Here is a 7,459-nt window from a genome sequence, read left to right as displayed (position 1 = left end):
ATTGGGGGGGGGGGCAGAGGAAGCTCTGTGATAATCTCAACAATAAAATTAATTTTTTAAAAATTATTTGCTCATATACCTGTAGGTTTATTTCTGGGCTCTCAATTCTGTTCCATTGGTCTCTGTGTCTGTTTTTCTGCCAATACCATGTAGTTTTGATTATTGTCACCTTGTAGTATAACTTGAAGACAGGGAGTGTGATACTTCGGTTTTCATTCTTTCTCTCAGGATTGTGTTGGCTATTCGGGGTCTTCTGGGGCTCCATACAAACCTGATGATTTTTTGTTCTTTTTTTTTTTTTCTCTAATCCTCGCCCAATGATATTTTTTTCCATTGATTTTTAGAGAGAGTGGAAGGATACAAGGGAGGGGGTGGGGGAGAAGAAAAATCAATGATTGCCTTCTGCATGCAACCCAGGTACATGCCCTTGACCAGGAATTGAACCCAAGACCCTTCGGTGCTCTGGCGATGCTCTAACCACTTAGCAACACTGGCCAGGGATTTGTTCTATTTCTTTTTTAAAAATGCCATTGGGCCCTGGCTGGTGTGGCTCAGTTGGCTGAGTGTCCTCCATGCACTGAAAGGTCGTCAGTTCAATTCCCAGTCAGGGCACAGGCCTGGGTTTTAAGCTCAATCCCTAGTCAGGGTGTGTGCCGGAGGAGCAGATCAATGTTTCTCTCTTTCTTTCTCTCTCTCTCTTTCCCTCTCTCTCCCTGTTCCTTCCACTCTCTGTAAAATCAATAAAAACATATTAAAAATTAAAATTAAATTTAAAATGCCATTGGGATTTTGATGGGGATTGCATTAAATCTGTATATTCCTTTGGGTAATATGGCCATTTTAACTATGTTGATTCTTCTAATCCATGAACATATAATATCTTTCCATTTCTTTGTGCCTCCTTCAATTACTTTTAATAATGTCTTGCAGTTTTTGGTGTATAGGTTCTTCACATCCTTTGTTAAGTTTATTCCTAGGTATTTTATTCTTTTTGTTGCAATTGCAAAGGAATTGTTTTTTATTTCTTTTTCTGAAATTTCATTGTTAGTATATAGGAATGCATTGGATTTTTATTAAAGAAAGAGTTAGGGAGGGAAGGAGAGAGAAAAAGAGAGAGAAAAGGAAAGAGAGAGAGATCAGTTACCTCCTGTAACCAGGGACCAAACCTGAAACCTAGGTACATGCCCTGACAGGGAATCAAACCTGCGATCCTACAGTGTATGGGATGACACTCCAACCAACCAAGCCACACTGGCCAGAGCAGGAATGCACTGGATTTGTGTACACTGGTTTTATATCCTGTCACTTGACTGTATTTTTTTATTGTTTCTAATAAACAATAGTTTACTGTTTCTAATAGTTTTTGGTGGAGTCTTTAGGGCTTTCTAAGAATCACTTTGTCTGCAAAAAGTGACAATTTTACTTCTTCATTACCAATTTGGATACCTTTTCTTTCTCTTGTCTGATTGCTCTGGCTAGGATTTATAGTACTACTAAAGGCCCAATGCAAGAAATTCGTGCACTTGGGGGGGGGGTGTAAGGGGGCGTCCCTCAGCCCAGCCTGCACCTTCTCGCAGTCCAGGAGCCCTCAGGGGATGTCCCACTGCAGGTCTGAGCTGCCAAACATCTTTAGCGCTGCAGTGGAGGTGGGAGAGGCTCCCACCACTGCCACTGCACTCGCCAGCCATGAGCCCAGCTCAGGGCTTCTGGCTGAGCGGCACTCCCCTTGTGGGAGCACACTGACCACCAGGGGGCAGCTCCTGCATTGAGAGTCTGCCCCCTGGTGGTCAGTGCACATCATAGCGACCGGTCATTCCACCATTTGGTCAATTTGTATATTGGCCTTTTATTATATAGGATGCTGAATAACAGTGGTAAGAGTAGACATCCTTGTCTTGTTCTTGATCTTAGAGGAATAGCTTTCGGTTATGTATATTAGTATAATATTAGCTGAGGGCTTGTCATATATGGCCTTTATTATGTTGAGGTACTTTCCTTCTATATCCATTTTATTGAGTGTTTTAATCATAAATGGAGTTGTGTCTTGTCAAATGCTTTCTCTGCATCTAATGATATGATCATATGATTTTTATCCTTCATTTTGTTAATGCGGTGTATCACTGATCAATTTGTATATGTTGAACTATCCTTGTACCCATGGAATGAACCCCACTTGATCATGATGTATTATCTTTTTAGTGTATTGTTGTATGCAATTTGCTGGTATTTTGTAGGAATACCTTATTCTTGTTCCAATCTTGTCAATGCTGCTAATGTAGATAGGTCCAATTTTGTTTCTCAGAAGAAAAGACAGAAAAGAAAAAGCAGATAAATCCAACATAATCTCAAGTTTGCTTCCACTATTTTAGTGTATTTACGACCCTATAAAAACTACTGTTCTAGTTTCTAAGAATATTGAAGCCCTCAGAATTGATTGAAAGTAAAATGTCTAAATTTATTCAAAATTGAATTCTGTATTTAATAAAATTCACAACAAAGGTGATTATAATACTGGAAGGGAAAGAATCAGAAAGTCTGGCACAAAAATGTTGTTTACTGTTCATACATGAAGAAAGTGACATAATTATGCCATTTTTCAAATTTTGGAGCAATTCATTGTGAAAAAGAGATTTTATTTTGGGGTGTGTTTTTTTTTAATTAAAATATTTACTTTTAACAGAACCTGGGGAGAGAATCAAGATGGCGGCATAGGTAAACACCGGAGACTGCTGCCGCAAACAACCACTTCAAAAATACAACTAAAAGACGGAACGGACATCACCCAGAACCACAGGAAGGCTGGCTGAGGAGAGACTCTTCAACTAGAAGGAAAAATAACAGCACACCGAGGCTCAGAGGAGGCGCAGTGTGGAAAAAACTCAGGTGCGGAGGTGCGCGCGCAAAGCGGGCTGGTGGCTGAGAGCGCGGTTGTCGTTTTCGGTCAGGGGGGAGTCTCAGACTCTGAGCTCCAGATACGGGCGAATCGCTGGGGACTCGGACCCAAACGGGAGAAGCGGGAGTGTCTGGCATCAGTTGGAAGGCAGCTTTCCCTCCGAGGTTTGCAGCGGTTCCGGGGGTTCTGAGAAGCAGAGCCTCTGGGAACAGGACTGAGGGCACCATAACGGCTCCCTCCGCCCGCCCTGTTGAGCCCGCCCCGCCCAAGCCCTGCGCAGAGCCATTTGCCGGATAGCCTCAGGCAAAGGCTAGATTAGCACCTCCCCAGAGGACAGAAGTTTTCCGCGGCAGACACAGCTGATTCACACAGCCAGTCGGCCTGGTGGTCAAATCCCTCTAGTATTAACTACAACAATCAAGGCTCAACTAGAACAAGACTGCGCACAAAGACCACTAGGGGGTGCACCAAGAAAGCATAAAAAATGCGGAGACAAAAAAACATGACAGAAATGGAGGATATAGAGCTAAAAATCGCAATTTTGAGGGCTTGCAAAAATGTGCTAGAAGCTGTCAATAAACTTGAGGAGAGAGTCACGAAAACTAATGAGACCCTCGATGCTATGATAAAGAACCAACTAGAAATTAAGCATACACGGACTGAAATAAAGAATATTATACAGACACCCAATAGCAGACCAGAGGAGCGCAAGAATCAAGTCAAAGATTTGAAATGCGAAGAAGCAAAAAACACCCAACCGGAAAAGCAAAATGAAAAAAGAATCCGAAAATACGAAGATAGTGTAAGGAGCCTCTGGGACAGCTTCAAGCGTACCAACATCAGAATAATAGGGGTGCCAGAAGATGAGAGACAGCAAGATATTGAAAACCTATTTGAAGAAATAATGGCAGAAAACTTCCCCCACCTGGTGAAAGAAATGGACTTACAGGTCCAAGAAGCGCAGAGAACCCCAAACAAAAGGAATCCAAAGAGGACCACACCAAGACACATCATAATTAAAATGCCAAGAGCAAAAGACAAAGAGAGAATCTTAAAAGCAGCAAGAGAAAGAGACTCAATTACCTACAAGGGAATACCCATACGACTGTCAGCTGATTTCTCAACAGAAACTTTGCAGGCCAGAAGGGAATGGCAAGAAATATTCAAAGTGATGAATACCAAGAACCTACAACCAAGATTACTTTATCCAGCAAAGCTATCATTCAGAATTGAAGGTCAGATAAAGAGCTTCACAGATAAGGAAAAGCTAAAGGAGTTCATCACCACTAAACCAGTATTATACGAAATGCTGAAAGGTATCCTTTAAGAAGAGGAAGAAGAAAAAGGTAAAGATACAAATTGTGAACAACAAACATGCATCTATCAACAAGTGAATCTAAGAACCAAGTGAATAAATAATCTGATGTACAGAATGAACTGGTGATTATAATGAATCAGGGACATAGAAAGGGAATGGACTGACTATTCTTGGGGGGGAAAGGGGAATGGGAGATGCGGGAAGAAACTGGACAAAAATCGTGCACCTATGGATGAGGACAGTGGGTGGGGAGTGAGGGCGGAGGGTGGGGTGGGAACTGGGAGGAGGGGAGTTATGGGGGGGAAAAAAAGAGGAACAAATGTAATCTGAACAATAAAGATTTTATAAAAAAAAATATATATTTACTTTTTCAGGATTTATTTTCAACTTTTATTCCAATCCAGTAACTCTTCTTTCATTGCATATGTGCCAATCCTGCTAATCCCATAGTATTACTGTATTTTTTTTTTTTTTTTACTTTGGCCTGGCCAGCGTGGCTCAGTGGTTGAGAGTCAACCTATGAACCAGGAGGTCACAATTCGATTCCCAGGCACATGTGGATTCTCAATCCACAATGTGGGGCGTACAGGAGGCAGCAGATCAGTGATTCTCTCTCATCATTGATGTTTCTCTCTCTCCCTCTCCCTTCCTTTCTGAAATCAATAAAAGTATATTTTAAAATATATTTTTTTACTTTTTAATTTATTAGGGTGACATTGGTTAATAAAATTATATAGGTTTCAGGAGTACAATTCTATAATACATCATATATATATTGTATTGTGTGTTCACCACACCAAGTCAAGTCTCCTTCCATCACCATTTATCCCCCCTATACTCTCCTCTACCTACCTCCAACTCCCTTGAAAAGAGATTTTGTAAGAACATGAGAAGCTGCTGCCAGCTATTTTCCCAGTGTAATCTGCTTATAACTAGATTTAGCAGTAAGGACAATGTTGTAAACTAATTAGGGGGAAAGCTGTAAAGATGTGACTTATGGATTCGGCCTCATTAAAAATCTAATTATAGAAATGAAGTAGACATGTGAAGAGAAGATGATAAAAAGAAAAAGAGTTTGATGATCTTAATATCCTTCATTCTATCGTATCTTAAGGCCACCTCCATGCCTATACTTTCTGCAGTTGGTTATGTCAACTGATAAAAATCCATTTTTCTCTTAAGCTACTTTAATTTGTATTCCTGTTCCTTGCAACCATGGAATCTTAACTATTACAACTGGCTTTCCATTACTCCTGGAATAAATTCCAGAACCCTTTACTAAGGACAGAGCTTTCTTCTCGTCTTACAGGTCACTCTCTCACTTGCTAGACTCCAAGTAGGCCTCTTGCAGTTCCCTGAATACTTGGGATTCTTTTCTACCTTAGGGAAAATACATGCTATTCCTTTGTCCTAAAATTATCTTCTTAAATCCTACTTATACTTCAGATTTCAGCTTAAACATTGCATCCTAGAAAATGCTCTCCTTGGGAGCATTTGAGATCTTGCTCTCTGACATATGTCATCAGTTTAGCTCAAATAAACTCTTGTAAAAATTAAAAATTAAAAAAAAGAAAAGAGCCGAAACTTTGGCTCAGCAGTGGATAGAGCGTCGGCCTGTGGACTGAAGGGTCCCAGGTTCGATTCCGGTCAAGGGCATGTACCTGGGTTGCAGGCACGTCCCCAGTGGGGGATGTGCAGGAGGCAGCTGATCGATGTTTCTCTTTCATCGATGTTTCTAACTATCTCTCTCCCTTCCTCTCTGTGGAAAATCAATAAAATATATTTAAAAAAAAATATCACTTTTTACATTTAACTCTCGATTTCTTGTGTGGACCCTATATTCTTTCTATCTATCTATCTATCTATCTATCTATCTATCTATCTATCTATCATCTATCTATCTATCTATCTATCTAAAGAATCTAATCATCTGCACTGGTACATTTGTTGAGTAAAATAGCCTCTCCTACTGGTATGTGATGTTGCCTATATGAAGTAGAATCTTACATATTTTAAAGAGCATCCTATTATTTCTCTTACAGGCATCAGTTTTGAATGTCAAGGAATCCAAAGCTTTTGAAAGAACGGTTGTAGTTGCTGGTCTGCCGGTTGGCCGTTTTAATGATCTATCACTGACCACATTAGTGAAGAGACATTTCCAAGATACCAAGAATGAAGGCGGGGTTGTTGAAAATGTGATATATCCAACAAGAACTATGGGAGTTGCATATGTAACATTTAAAGAAAAAAAAGGTATTTCTAAATCAAATTTCTGTAATCTTAGAAATGTTTCTGTAATGAAATTAAAAATTGAATTTCATTACTCTGTAAAAAATCAATAAAATGTATTTTTTTTTAAATTTAAAAAAAAAAAGAAAATGCTTTCCTGATCTCCCAATCTAAACAATGTATCCCTTCTGTGTTGAATTTACTGTCTTGTCATTTGGGGGTGGTTTTGGTTTGGCTTTCTTGCTTTCAGAGCATTCATAAAATTTTTAACATATATTTGATTATTTACTTTTTAATCCTCTATCTCCCTCTCGAGATTATAGTCTCCTATCCATATCAGTGTTGTTTATCACTATGTTCCCTGAATCAAGCCGGGGCACATAACAGGGGCTCAGTAGATATTTATTGTATGACTACCATACTCTTCCAGAGAGTAATTTACACTTGCTGCCTCCTCTTCCCTGTATCAGCAGTCACGAGTTCAACCAAAGAAGTACAATCACTACAAGATTAAATAGATCGATGCCTACATACATAGATGGATACACAGACATATAGACTAGATAGGGATTGAGACATAGAGATATGTACATACACACACAAAATATGGATCTTATATAATTGTGAGATCTAGGTAAACAGACTCTGTAAGGCTGTTGGCTTTGTGTCTGATGCTGGTATGTGACAATTGCAGGTCAAACAATTAGAACCAGAAGATGGATGCAAAGTAAGGGAGAGTGAGGGAGAGCAAGGACGAGCTGGAACCCACAGCACAAACTGGAACCTTTGTCAGTTCTTGCTGCCTTCAATCTTGGTGATGTGTGTGTTCTGTGGAAGAAGCTGGTATTCTTCATTACAGAGTTAAACACAGTGGTGCATGACTCTGAGAAGCTGAAGAAGGATTTAGAGCAGTGGTTCTCAACCTTCCTAATGCTGTGACCCTTTAATACAGTTCCTCATGTTGTGGTGACCCTCAATTTCATTGTTACAAATTGAACATAATTAAAGCATAGTGATTA

The sequence above is a fragment of the Myotis brandtii genome, unplaced genomic scaffold (genome assembly GCF_000412655.1).
Source record: "Myotis brandtii unplaced genomic scaffold, ASM41265v1 scaffold237, whole genome shotgun sequence".
In the NCBI taxonomy this organism is placed as follows: Eukaryota; Metazoa; Chordata; class Mammalia; order Chiroptera; family Vespertilionidae; genus Myotis; species Myotis brandtii.
The sequence above is the reverse complement of the archived record's forward strand: the minus strand, read 5'-3'. Positions refer to the sequence as shown.